Source organism: Oryctolagus cuniculus, chromosome 10 (genome assembly GCF_051225735.1).
Source record: "Oryctolagus cuniculus isolate XC-2025 breed Fujian yellow rabbit chromosome 10, ASM5122573v1, whole genome shotgun sequence".
Classification (NCBI taxonomy): Eukaryota; Metazoa; Chordata; class Mammalia; order Lagomorpha; family Leporidae; genus Oryctolagus; species Oryctolagus cuniculus.
This window is the reverse complement of record NC_142876.1, coordinates 50,584,400-50,599,534: the sequence shown is the minus strand read 5'-3', so window position 1 is coordinate 50,599,534 and position 15,135 is coordinate 50,584,400. Positions and strand designations below refer to the sequence as shown.

Sequence of the window (15,135 nt, the reverse complement as noted above, 5' to 3'; positions counted from 1 at the left end):
GTGGAACAAGGGAATTAAAAGATAACTTTATTTTGATGCAAAGACATTTGAAACCCAAACATAGTTTTTTCATAATACTCATTTTTCTATGACTTGTCACATGTTTTGGAAACTATGGATGAAGCACATATATGCCCATAGCATTAAATTTTCTTCCATGACACAATATTTAAAAGTTGTGCAATTCTTTTTCCTGCACAGATTTTATTTACCTAATTCTTCAGCTGAGTCTTATGCTATTTCCATTTTTTTTGCAATCACAAAATAGAGCAATGATAAATATACTTGTAAATAAAACTCTGAATACTTCAAAAGCCAAGGATTTTTACATCTTTCTGAGAGAGGATTGTCCCCCATGTTGTAAAACAATGATTGCTGAAGTGATTTGCTCCAGGAACATCCCATTGCCTCACCATCTGGTTTTAAATTCGTGACACCCGCTTCCTGATTTACAGCAGCTCCTTAACGCCTTTCTCTGCTTCGTATTCCCCAGAGCACTTATCACATGTAATGCACTAGGTAATTTTCTGTTTATTTGCTTATGGTCTCTCTCCTCTTCACTAGAATGCAAGCTCCAGGGGGCAGCATTTTTGCTTTTCTCATCACTGTATTGCCAGTGCCCAGGACCATGCCTGGAACTTACAAGTAAGTGCTCAATAAGTATCTGTTGAAAGACTACAAGGAGGTCTAGATTCTTAGGGTTCTGCAAGCTCCCAGAGCAACTTTGTGTACCCCTCAGTTCTCTGCTGATGGCTTGCAGCATTCATTTTTCTGCAATTATGGTAATGGACACTCCCAAAAGACTCCCCTTTTCCGCTCTGGGTGCATCAGAAGGGCATGGGACTGCATTAAAGCTTGATGTATGTTATCCATGCCGTGTGTTATTCTCATCTTTCAAGCAGTCACATTGTTAGGATACTCATTATACCAATGAGGTCACATGGGTTTATGGAGGTTGGAAAATTAGCTGGAGGTCACTTAGTTGGTGATAAAATATTCCTAATAAACTATGACCTACTGTCCACTACTGACCAGCTGAATGACTCTGGGTAGATTTGTTAATCTCTGATTCTGCCTCCTTATTCCTAGGATGAAAGAGTTCTATCTGATTTCTGAACCTGACACTTTAAAATTATTTTGTGAGCACTATGATCCATGTATTTCTTAAAGGATTATTAATCGTGTTTTGACAAGGGACCATCCTACTAAACCCTCTATTAAATAAAGGATAAATTTCTGCAGGACCCTTTTATTCTTTGAATTCTAAAATCTACAGAAAGAAATAACCTGTCACATATTATACTGTACAATATCAAATGAAAGAGTTACATTGTAAAACTAGTGTAAAATACCAACCAAATATTACCCAAAGTATCATAATATAAAGTATATATCTAGATATTATATATAAATTAAATGTTCCAGTCATTCTAGTCTATAAAATAATACTGAATTATTTCTATAGGATCATGACAATCATTAAGCATTTATTTTCTAGTCACATGTTACTAAACTCTTTAATGTGATAATCATGTAATCTCTCCAAAAATGCTGTGAGGCTTGTATTATTATTACCACTTTATAGCTAAAGAAATTCACGTACAGACAGTTTTGTGGAAATTGTCCAAAGTCACATAGATTAAATGGCAGAATCAGGATTTGGTCCCAAACTATGTAATTTCAAAGTCGACACTCCTAGAGGCAATATTATATTACCCAGTGCTTAGAGACTGTGTGTTGCGATATTCTTTATTTCAAACTGGGAAAGAGAGATTTGTTCTATGTCATAGAACAAATAGAGAAAAGCTTATGACATATTATGAAACCCAGTTATATGAATTAGAATTATAATAGGATACATGCATTCTATATAACAAAATAGAATTCTATATAGTTTAATGGAATAGAATTCTGTAATGATATTATTTTTTCAGAACTGTTCCTCTTTGTTAAAAATGTTTTTAACTGTTAATTGTTTTGCCAGTCTTATCTATTGAAATTTATTCTCTTTCTGCTTTATTTCCAAGCTGTGGTGCTATGTAGCCATAGTTATAAAGGTGCTGTTTTAAGGAATCAGTAATAATGTGTTTAACATGTTACTTTACCATATTTCTCTTTGGTGACTCATAGCATAAATGTGTCAAAAAAAAAGTGTGATTCTGTTTCTACTGATAATTAGCTTCTCTTACAGCTACATCAATTTTAAATAACTTTACTTCTATAATTTGTGATTCCATTCTTGTTTTTGGCAAACTGGTTATCTTCTTTAGTGTATAGTTTCTGAATATTCAAATTTGATGACTGTTCTTTGAGTTAATTTTCTACTTTGTGTCCTGGATAAGATCAGCAGTGGTTGGTCAAAGAAAATTTATTGTCCACATTACTGCTAAGAATGAAAGCTACCTAGAGGGGGAATAAAACACAACAAGAAAAATCAGCATGTCTAAATAGTATCCATGGATTTAATAAATATCCATTCAAATGCATTCTGCAAGGGAAAGTGACATGGCCTTTGCCTTCAATAAGCTTTGAGTCTTAATTCCCAAGCATCAACCTACTTTGTAGTGCAATGATGCAATTACTTTAATTGTTTTGCTGTTATCCATGAGTAAATCATGGATTATGAGTCAGGATTATGATAGAGCTCGTTTAATCTTTTTTTTTTTTTTTTAATTTTTTTGACAGGCAGAGTGGACAGTGAGAGAGAGACAGAGAGAGAAAGGTCTTCCTTTGCCGTTGGTTCACCCTCCAATGGCCGCCGCTGCAGCCGGCGCACCGCACTGATCCGATGGCAGGAGCCAGGAGCCAGGTGCTTTTCCTGGTCTCCCATGGGGTGCAGGGCCCAAGCACCTGGGCCATCCTCCACTGCACTCCCTGGCCATAGCAGAGGGCTGGCCTGGAAGAGGGGCAACCGGGACAGAATCCGGCGCCCCGACCGGGACTAGAACCCGGTGTGCCGGCGCCGCAAGGCGGAGGATTAGCCTATTGAGCCACGGCGCCGGCCTTCGTTTAATCTTTACTCTCTTTAAGAGAAACCGATTTTTAATGGAACTAACTCAAATGCTGAAGAATAAAACTTTTCCTATATTTTACACATTGACAAATTGATGGATGGGTCACTAAATATATAAAAGTAAGAAGTTAATCGTAAGAGGATCATCAAAAAGTTAATGAAAAAATTTCATGTTGTGGAAAAACTATACCTGGATTTAAAAATTTTTGCACCAAAGTAAATTTTCATTCCATTTTCTACAACCTTTTTTCAAGTATCTTCATATTATTACAATGACTTAAAACAATTCTATAATTATAGCCTTACATTCCTGAGTTATTTGTTAAGTGGTGAAATAAAAACTCTTGATGTGGAATTGCCATAAGTCTAGATCCATGGAATCTGCACAAATAAATATGTCCTTTAGTTCAAATACACACCATGTAAGGAGCAAAATTCATTAAAATATGCTTAATAAGGAGACATTTAATATCTGCAAGTAATTCTTATTTTGGAAATGCATATATGACGTGACTTGTTAATTATTTTCTATGTCTGAATCTTGCTGAAACAAATACTACTTCATTCATTATAGTCTTATTACTTATAACAGGGTTGTTTTACTTATACGTTTTTATATAAGCAAAATGTGTTTCAAATTGGAGTGTGTTTTTTCAGTCAGGTTAATGGCTGTCACTTGTGTTACAGAGTTTTGATATAGTTTCCACTCTGACAAGGCAAACTTGACAAAACTAAATATTGGCACAGACTGTCAGGTAAAAAATGAACTGCTAATATGACAACTGAGTGAACTGTTACAAAACCTGGCTGTCAAAACAGGAGTTATGGCTTTGTAATGTAAATATAGTTTAAAAGTACAAGTTTCTCAGGCCTGCATCTGTCAAAAGACAGGACGTGATATGTCTTGTGGCACTTGGTATGTTGCTCACTCTTCAGTGTAGGGTCTAGAAAACTTGGGCTAAAAACCTCTAAAAGAAGACATAGGTATCAATTGTACCTACAGATTTTACTGTTTTATGTTTTCCATGTTCCTTAGGATGGCAATCTATTATTTGTATTTTAATAAAAACTCCTTTAAATGGAAATGACAAGATTGTATTGTAAAGCATGATTTAAAATATTTTCTTAAGGAGCATTTAGCCTAGCAGTTTAAGAAGTCTGCATCCCACATTGCAGTGCCAGTGCAGATCCCAAGAGGCAGTGGATGTGGCTCAAGTAGGTGGAGTCCTACCTCCCAGGTGGGAGGCTGAACTGTGTTTTCAGCTCCTGGCTTCTGGCTCCAGGTCCAGACCCTGTCATTGCAGTCATTTAGAGAGTGACCTGGCAGATAGGTGTTCTCTCTTCTTTGCTGTTTCTGTCCCTCTCTGTCTCACTGACTTTCAGACAGATAGGAAGTTTAAAAATATAATATTTTTATCATAAGAAGAAGAACTTTGTACAATATCCTTAAGAGAAAGAATCAATCATTTCCTGGCTCCTTCAAGGTAAAAAGATAATTTCAGCACCATCCCTGGCATGGCATTGAACTAGGCAGTGGGGATCAATGCCAGCAAAATAGATGTCCATGGCTTACCGCCACGGGCTGTTTCAAGGAAGGTTCAGAAAGGGTGATGGTGATTAACATCCCTAGATTCAAAATAGGCCGGAATTATACATTGTCAACATTTATGACATAACAAAGAAAAAAATAATTGGGGAATCAGCCTTTATAAAGCCTGACTTTTAAATTTAAGCAAATGACAAAGCACACATGTTTCACCACTTGCTATCATCAATGGAACATCTATTATGTATTAAGCACAAATATACTCAACATATGCCATTTAATTGAATTACACAAATGCAGAAAGGGTTGCCAGGGGAGAGGATAATCAATCCAGGGAGGAAGCATTCATTAAAGAGATTTCTAAGGAAGTGAAATGTTTTCCACAACAAAAGGAACCAGCCCAAATTGCATCTCACACTAGTTGTCAAAGGTGTTTGGGGAGGAGCCCAGAGGTTTTTTTCATGAACTTTGGTCCATAAAAACAAGCACATTAACTACCTTCCCCCTTTCTATTTAGGGCACCATTTTTTAAAGCTGACAACCTCCTGCAGGGATGTTCTGAAAGACAGAGACATCTTGTCAGAATTATAAATGTCCTTGGTGAATGAGGCAGAAAGAGATGACTCTGTAGGACATTGCTGACAAGTCCTCCGGTTTTGAAATGGTAACCATTTTTATGGGAAAAGTTTTAAAAAAATTCTTTTGGGATAAGGGAAGATGTTTTAAAAATAAGTAAAAGACTGAATTTTTAAACTGAGCTAGCTGTGGTCATGTATGTAGAGGTATGCATATAATTGAGCACATAGTAGGTGTTCAGTATGTATTTATTTCAACTATTCACTCTCCCTGTGCCCCATCACTGCTGACAAGTTCTGAATGAAGGGTGAATTGCTGTCTCTTAGGGTTGCTGGAAGGCTCATGTAGGGCTCCTCAATCACCAGACCACTAGTCCGTGCCTCCTCTCCTTTTGCTTAATATAAGCCATGCTCTGCCATAAAATGTATGTGTGTGTATCTGTGGACATTTCAAAAGATCTGTGGACCAAAAGAATTAAAAGTATGAGTTTATTTTAGTGTACATAAATTTTGAATCCCTGTATATTTTTTCATAATACACATTTTCCACATATTATGAAAAATATATTATTTTTGCAACAAAAGCATTTGTCCCAAAATAAACTTATACTTTCAATTGCATTTTCCACAAACTTTTTGAAATATCTTCATATATGCAAAGACACATGTGTATATATGTACATATTTATGAACAGATTTCAAAAAGTTCACAGACAAATTAAAAAATAAATAGTTTGGTGCCAAAAGCTTTTGAAATTTATGTATAGTTTTTTCATAATATATATTTTCATAAACTTTCTGAGGATTGCTAGTATATATAGATTTCAAAATATTTTGGCACTAAAACAAACTTATCTTTAATTTTATTTCCATGAACTTTCTGACGTACATTCACATATATGTATGTGTAGAGGTTTGCATTTGGTGTATGTGTCTGTCAGCTCATAATTCTTCTTCTGAAAACAGTTGTCTCTCCTTACTCCAAATTACTATTAATTTAGCCTTAACAAATACAGAAAAATATGAATCTTAAATATTGCCAGGTTCTGTTACCAGAGAAGCTAGAGTTTTTGTCTTCACGCAAGAAAGAATTCAGGCGTGAGACAGAGAGTAGCAGAAAGCAAAATAGCAAGGTTTGTTAGGGTAGGGACATCCATAAGAATGGATGGGAACCTCTCCAGACAGAGCCTGAGAGAGAGTGCCCAGTTCCCAGTAGCTTAGACTGGGGGAGAGCGAGGTTACATGGTTGAGTGGAGAGAGTACACCTGGGCAGGCCAGGCGGGTGACTCAGGAGAGAGGCAGAGGGCTGAGCACGCAGTCCGGTGGAGGCTGGGGTTTTTAAGGAGATGGGTCTTTGTCTTCCCACATCCTCTCCTCCTGGAACAAAGGACTTTTTGGATGTAAATACTAAAATTCCTTTCTGAGTTTTCCCCCTGAAGTTATCAGACAGGAGGAAGCCTGGCTGGCATTGCCCCATTAGAGGAAGGATGGGCAGGATGTTTGAAGTGCAGATACTGCGCTGCACCTGTAGGGTTATCAGGTAGAAGGGGTGGGACCCCCACCTGGAAGGTTATCAGGTATAAGGGGCAGGGCAGGAGGTTTCAAGTGCAGATACTGGGCTGCACCTGGAAGGTTATCAGGATGACTTTGAGAAGCATATGCTGGACCCAGATGTCAACTCCTTAGGCCTTTGTCACATACACGTAAGCTAATATCTGACTTCCTACCTAACAGTTCCAGAGGTATATGTGTCTAAATTGTTACAAACTGTCTGGAGCCTATAGCTGAAATGACAACCTAGCCTATCATGGTCAAAATATAACTCCTGCCGTTCCTCTACCAGCCTGTGCTTCTCACCCCCTACAACCTACCCTGTCACTTAGATTTCCCTTCCGGGGACATGGTTTGTCACCCCACCATGTTGCTTACCTGGGGTTATCCTCCTCCTTTTCTCACACTTAATGTATCACCAAGCTCTCATAGTCCCAACATTCAAATATTTTCCAAACCTATACACTTCACTTCCATTGCTATTACCTAGCCCAGGCCACTAATATCTTTTATGTAGATTAAGGCAAGGGCTACAAAATTATTATCTCGAATTTTACTTTCTCCTCATCCTGTTACCTACAGTAATTTTCTAGTTCACTTAGAACAATTCTCATAAGGTCATATGTTTTATGGCTTCTGATCAGACTGATCTCCCAATATGGCCTCAGTTCACTGTGTTCTTTTTGTTCTTTAGACATGTCAAATACATCTCCTCAACTGAAGCTTGCTGTTTCCTCTATGTAAAATTCACAGGCTCTTGAGACTATGAGACTGACTCCTGTTCAACCACGCTGAATTTGAATATCACTTCTTTCATTATACCCAACAATTCTCCCCACACATTTCATTACCTTTCTTTTTTATTTCTTTGCTGATGCTTACCACCACCTAAAACTGATTTGTTCATACATTATTGTATTTATTTATTTATTTTTCCTCCCAGAAACCTTTTATTTAAGGAATACAAACTTCATGCATTTCATAAATACAACTTTAGAAACATAGTAATTCTTCCCACAGTACCCACACTCCCACCCATACTCCCATCCTTCTTTCTCCTGCATCTCCTATTCCCACTCTTATTTTTTACTGTTCTATTTACAATTAACTTCATACACATACCACTAATTCTATATTAAGTAGAGTTCCACTAATGCTATGAAGAAAAAAAAAAAAAAACTATTCCTTAACAGTAGACAAGGGCTATTCAAAGCCATTGCATCTCAAAGTGTTAATTTCACTTCTATAGATTACAATTTAGGTGCTCTATTAGTTATCACAGATCAAGAACATATGGTATTTTTCCTTTTAGAACTGGCTTATAGCCGGCGCCGCGGCTCAATAGGCTAATCCTCCACCTAGCGGCGCCAGCACACCGGGTTCTAGTCCCGGTCAGGGCGCCGGATTCTTTCCCGGTTGCCCCTCTTCCAGGCCAGCTCTCTGCTGTGGCCAGGGAGTGCAGTGGAGGATGGCCCAAGTGCTTGGGCCCTGCACCCCATGGGAAACCAGGAGAAGCACCTGGCTCCTGCCTTCGGATCAGCGCGGTGTGCCAGCCGCAGCCCACTGGCCGCAGCAGCCATTGGAGGGTGAACCAACGGCAAAGGAAGACCTTTCTCTCTGTCTCTCTCACTATCCACTCTGCCTGTCAAAAAAAAAAAAAAAAAAAAAAAAAAAAAGAACTGGCTTATTTCACTAAGTATAATGGTTTTCACTTGCATCCATTTTGTTGCAAATGACAGGATTTCATTTTTTTTACCACTGTGTGATATTCCATGGTATACATATCATTTGGCTTGATTCCATATGTTAGCTACTGTGCTTTGAACTGCAATAAGCATGGTGGTACAGATCATAAGTACAGATCATAAGTTTTTTGATTTCTCTTTTGATTTATTCAGAAGCATGCTGTTCAGTCTCCATATGTTTGCATGTTCTAGAAATTCTTGAGTTGTTGATTTCCAGTTTTATTCCATGTGGTCAGAGAAGATGCATGGTATGCTTTTGATTTTTTTGAACTGCTGAGACTTGCTTTATGGCTTAGCATGTGGTCTACCCTAGAGAAAGTTCCATGTACTGGTGAGAAGAATGTATATTCTGCAACTATAGGATGTAAAGTTCTGTAGATATAAGTTAGGTCCATATGGTCTATAGTATTGATTAACTCAGTTGTTTCCTTGCTGATTCTCTATTTGGTTAATCTTTCTATTGATGAAAGTGGAGCACTGAAGGCTCCCATCACTATTTTATTGGAGTCTGTGTCTCCCTTTAGATCCATTAACAATTCTATTAAATAGCCAGGTGCCCAGTAATTAGGTGCATATATATTTGTTACAGTCACATCTTCCTGTTGAATTATTCCCTTAATTATTTGCTTCTTTCAACAGTTTTTATGTTAAAGTCTATTTTATCTAATATTAGGATGTCTATACCAGTTTTTGTTAGCATGGAATATCTTTTTCCATCTTTTCACTTTCAGTCGTGTGTGTTTTTGTTGGTGAGATGTGTTTCTTGTATGCAGTAAATATATGGATTTTTTTTTTTAAAAAAATCCATTTAGCTAGTCTCTATGTTTTAACTGAAGAGTTGAGGCCATTTACTTTTTTTTTTTTTTTTTTTTTTTTTTTGACAGGCAGAGTGGACAGTGAGAGAGACAGAGAGAAAGGTCTTCCTTTGCCGTTGATTCACCCTCCAATGGCCGCCGCGGCTGGCGCGCTGCAGCCGGCGCACCGCGCTGATCCGATGGCAGGAGCCAGGAGCCAGGTGCTTTTCCTGGTCTCCCATGGGGTGCAGGGCCCAAGCACCTGGGCCATCCTCCACTGCACTCCCTGGCCACAGCAGAGGGCTGGCCTGGAAGAGGGGCAACCGGGACAGAATCCGGCGCCCCGACCGGGACTAGAACCCGGTGTGCCGGCGCCGCTAGGCGGAGGATTAGCCTAGTGAGCCGCGGCGCCGGCCGAGGCCATTTACTTTCAAGGTGACTATTAATAAGGAAAGACTTGGCCCTGCCATTTTTCTATAAGTATTCCTATTATTTACTTTGGATTTCCCTTGTACTTTTACTGGGATGTTTTCTGCCTTTACCTTCTTTCATAGTGATGACCATGTTTCTGTGTTTCTGTGTGCAGCACATCCTTAAGCATCTTTTGCAAGCCTGGACTGGTGGTACCAAACTTTCAATTTCTGTTTGTTATGAAAGGTCTTTATTTCTCCTTCATTCATAAATGAGAGCTTTTCAGGGTACAGTATTCTGGGTTGATAGTTTTTTTCTCTTAAAACTTGAAATGTATCTCCCAATTCTCTCCTAGCCTGTAGGGTTTCTGATGAGAAGTCAGCCATGGATCTAATTGGAGATCCTCTTAAAGTAATCTGGTGTTTCTCTCATACACATTTCAGAACCTTTTCTTTATGTTTTACTGTGGAGAATTTGACTACAAAGTGTCATGGTAAAGATCTTTTCTGGTCATATCTATTAAAAGTTCTATGTGCTTCCTATAGTTGGATGTCCCTTTCTCCATAGTAGGGAAGTTTTCTGTAATTATTTCACTAAAAAAGCTTTCTAATCCATTCTCTCTTTCCATGCTTTCAGGAATTCCTAAGACCAGTATGTTGTGTCATTTAATAATATCCCATAGCTCTCCAACACTGTTTTTGGTTTCCTAATTTCTTTTTTGTCATCTGACTATAAAATTTCCAGAGATTTGTCTTCTAACTCAGATATTCTTTTTCTGCTTCTCCATGTCTGTAGTTAAGGCTTTCCACAGAATTTTTAATATGATTTATTAAATTGTTCATTTTCAATATTTCATTTTGATTTCTCTTTAAAATCTCAATTTCATGGGAAAAATTATCATTCATGTCATGTATGGATTTCTTTAATTCATGGATTTGCTTCTGATTACTTCTAACTAATTCTATGATCAATTTTTTGAATTTTGTCTGGCATTTCTTCATTATCTTCATCTTCACATTCTAGTATTGAAGTGTTCTTGTGTTCTTTTGGGGCATCATGTTGTCTTCCACATTCTTATTTCTTGAATCGCTGCATTTATTTCTAGGCATTTCTGTTAATACTTGTCCCCCTCTACCCCCCAAATTGCTTTTGTCTTTGGACTATGCCTCTGTGGCTTAGTGGAGTGTCTGCTCTTTCAGTGAATATCTGGAGGCATGTGCTGGCTATGGCCAGAGAGCTCTGTTCAGTACTCCAGGGTAAAGGGAGTGTCCAAGTTGGGTGTGGTAATCTCTTCTTTTTTTTAATCAGAAGGGAGGTTTAATCAGCCCTGCTGTCATAGTCTCATGCTTACCTCCTCTCCCCCAAGGAGAACAATGCCTGGGCACTATCCCTAGTAGGTACAATATTCATCTATGCTGACACAAGAACCACACAAAGGATTTATTTAGTCCTTGGTGTGAGCATAGATCCTGCAGCAATGTCCCTCACCAGGGAATCAGGGAACCCTGACTGTGTGGAGCTGCCCATAGTGACTGCCCAAAGACCCAACCATATCCTTTGCCCTCACATGTAGTAATAGTGTTTTCACAGTCCCAGCACCCAGCCCCCTGTCAATTCTCCCAACCAGTATCAGGTGTCACTTCACAGCTGGTTGCTGGGCACACAGACACAAGATGGCACAGCTGTTATGTATGTCCAAAATGGTACCACCTTCTCTCATGGCTAGTTAAAGGACACCGGTCCCAGGTGGTTGGTGAGAGAGAAACATGTCTCCTTTTCCCCCCTCTACATTTGCAGGTATACTGTCCACAACAGGACTCCAAGCCAGACTCATGCCAGGTTCTTACCACAGCTTTACCACCAGTGGCTTTGGCTGCTGAGTCAGATCTCACTTTACTCTCCAAAGCAAGTGCTGAGGCTCTTGGCAGTTAGGGTCCTGAGTTGTATGCATCCACACCCTCTATATAGATCCACAGCATCCCTCTAATTTGTATGGAATTTCCTCTACAGTTTTCTTCTTAACTCTTCCCTGAGATTATACTCGCTCCATTTTTTTTTTTAACTATCTTCACTTAGACTAGAGCAACAAGGTCACTCCCTATACTACCATCTTGACATTGCCCCTTGTTTCTGTGTTATTTTGCTTGTTTACTGCTTCTCTTCTCCCACTAGGATGAGAACTCCATGAAAGCATAGATTTACCTGTATGGTTCATCACAGACACCCAGCATTTCAAACAGTGTTTTTTTGTATGGTAAAAGCATGAACCAAAGTAATAATGAGCAAATCAGTGTACTTTTCCCAAATGTTTAACCTAAAACTAAGAAAATCTAATTTAGCCTCTAATGGTTGAATCCTAGATATAAAACTCAAGGACTATTAGTGTCCATGTTTTCTGTTACTGGGCAAAAGCTGTGAGATTAATGAACACTACAGGTTACAAAAAGCAGAGAGAAGAGCTATAGAGAGCTTTAATGGTTTTCTACCCTCTTTCTAGCAGAATTTTGGGTGATTTCTTCCCTTCCTATAGCATGATTATTCAATTAGTCAAGAGTTATCTCAACATAATCTCAACAAATGCCTCTGTTTCCTTATGTAAATTTGTTTGAACTTGGTTGCTGAGACTTATAATTAAAGTATTCCAAACTATTCTGCCTCTGCCGATCTGTCTTGCTATTTCTTCTGCTACTCTGCCTCTCATCAGACTGAAAGCTCTGGCCATAATGCACTACTTTCTTCACTCTCTGTCTCTCCCATTCTCTCTGTCTTTCTATGTTTTCCTTTCCCTCTCTACTTTTCATATGTTTTTTTTTTTTTATGTGATTGGGCTATTCTTTCATGATTTTCCTTCAACAAAACTTTCTTAACACCCCAAATCAAGGACTTGACTTTTATAATAGGGCATCACATCCTATATTTGTTCCCAAATGTGACAATAACAACCAGTGCTTCATCTCTACTTCCTATTTCACTATTGTGTTCTTTAGTGTTTACTCCTGCCTACGTAGTACCTAACTCATGAATCTTTGGTAATTGAAAGACTAAATGAACATGGGGAGCCAGAATCAGATAACAGATCGAATCTGAGTGTTAATAAGCTGCTCTACCTCAAACTTTTTCCTACTGATGTTCGCTTTAAACTTTTTAAATGATTTTTTTTCATATGTACTTTACCTTGGGCTTAGGCAGATTTATACTGATTTTTTAGTACTTTTTTTTCTCCTGAATATCATTTTATTTTTCTGCTCATGTTCCCCTTTTGTGCTTACAGGGCTTTATTTATTTGAGAACTGTCTTCCCTTAGTATGGGAATCTTGAAGTTCCCACTTATTGATGCCATTTGTTTTGCCACTTTGTCAAACATTGGCAGCATGCCAAGCCACTAGACATCCTGCTTAAAATAGTTTCTTGTGGACATTACAAAATAATACATACCACCAAGATCATCTTCTGACTGTTATATTCTATTGGGTAATCTTTTAAAAAATCTGCTCAAAAGTCAGAAATGTTGGCCGGCGCCGTGGGTCACTTGGCTAATCCTCTACCTGTGGTGCAGGCACCCCAGGTTCTAGTCTGGGTTGGGGTGCCGGATTCTGTGCCGGTTGCCCCTCTTCCAGGCCAGCTCTCTGCTGTGGCCCGGGAGTGCAGTGGAGGATGGCCCAAGTGCTTGGGCCCTGCACCCGCGTGGGAGACCAGGAGGAAGCACCTGGCTCCTGGCTTTGGATCGGCACAGCACGCTGGCTGCAGTGGCCATTTAGGGGATGAACCAACAGAAAGGAAGACCTTTCTCTCTGTCTCTCTCTCTCTTTCTCACTGTCTAGCTCTGCCTGTCAAAAAAAAAAAAAAAAAAGTCAGCATTGCTATAAAATCTCCAAATTTTCTTGTTATTCTTAGTCCTTAGTTAAGGAAGCAAAATATCCAGTATTCTTCAAATTCATTTAATAGCTGGGAAAAATAGCGTGTTCAACTTATGTTATGTGAGGTTGTTCCCAAGGGAAGAAAATATTTCAACTGACCGTGACTGACTCATTATTGCACTCTTACTCCACAAGTGCTACTCAGTGTTTTGTTGGACTTGGTGCAATGATTTTCAACCCCTTATACTCCATTAAACTTTTAACTTCAGTGACACTAAATGAAGGCACTTGACTTGTTTTGCTGGCAGTCTCTCTGTGATATTTGTTCCATTACTGAATGAATTTGCAACATTACATGCATACTGTCAAAGAATTTCATAAAATGGGATTCTTGACAGCAACATAAAAACAAAGTAATTGTAAAATATCTTATGAGAGTAGGAATTACTAAAAGACATCTCTAATTTGAAATGCATTGTCAAATACTTATTATTTCCTATTATCTATCATATGAGATTTTTCCTGCTTCCTAAGGGATGGGGATGAGGCAAATGGGTAGCGGAGCATGAAGTAGACAAGCATACAGGTTAAAATTGATTAGGTTTGTGAGCTGGAAGACCACGCCTTCACCACACCCCTGTGTGACCTCATGCCCCTACCTGGCCACACTTGAGTGCCCACTGGCCAATCAGGTTAATTAGCCACTCCTCTTTGAGAGTGGATTAAAAACCTGGGACAGGGTGTGTCCCACTCTTTCCTTCTTTCTCCTTGCCCTGGCCTCTTGCCGGTAGAGGGCTGGCTGTAGCCGTGCACCTCCAGGGCATGTGGCCTTCGGGCCCCCCACACAATGCTTCTGGGCCTAGATGCTCTTCCACTTGGATGGTTTCTGGTACTTGGTATAAACCCAGATCTACCTCTCTCCTATAGATAAACCCTCACTTTCCTATGCATCTTTTGCACTGAATAAAAGCTTAAAATGTACCTACCATGCTGCCTCATTCATTTATGCCAGTATTAGAATTCTTCTCTAAATATTAGGCAAGAACCCACGTGGGTTTATTAATATTGGAGATTTATTAATAAGCATATGGTGGGCCAGCACCACAGCTCACTTGGCTAATCCTCTGCCTGCGGGGCCGGCACCCCGGGTTCTAGTCCCGATCCGGGCACCAGATTCTGTCCCAGTTGCTCCTCTTCCAGTCCAGCTCTCTGCTGTGGACCGGGAAGGCAGTGGAGGATGGCCCAAGTGCTTGGGCCCTGCACCTGCATGGGAGACCAGGAGGAAGCACCTGGCTCCTGGCTTCGGATCAGCACAGTGCACCAGCCACAGCAGCCATTTGGTGGTGAACCAACGGTAAAGGAAGACTTTTCTCTCTGTCTCTCTCTCTCTCACCGTCTAATTCTGCCTGTCCAAAAAAAAAAAAAAAAAGCATATGGTGATATCATATGGCACCTCAAATTCCGATAACATGTGGCACCCCAGATGGGACTCTGGGGAACTTTAAGGAGCCACATTCTGATATAATTTTAAGGGGTCAAATTTCGATATGAGGGCAAAAATATTGAACTCTGATTCTCAACATATTGGAGGTAATATAAGAAGTAAATGCTATTGTCAAAATTAGAGTAGCTACTGTGAGACC

General features: G+C 39.3%; 1 long non-coding RNA gene across 1 annotated transcript in view; it reads left to right on the top strand.

Moving 5' to 3' along the window:
* LOC103349313 (uncharacterized) overlaps positions 1–692 on the top strand; it is a 48,767-nt gene extending 48,075 nt beyond the window's left edge. The window contains exon 4 of the long non-coding RNA XR_016214079.1: positions 565–692. This is a non-coding gene — a long non-coding RNA (uncharacterized LOC103349313). The remainder of the gene's footprint in view (positions 1–564) is intronic.
* The last annotated feature ends 14,443 nt before the right edge of the window (positions 693–15,135 follow it).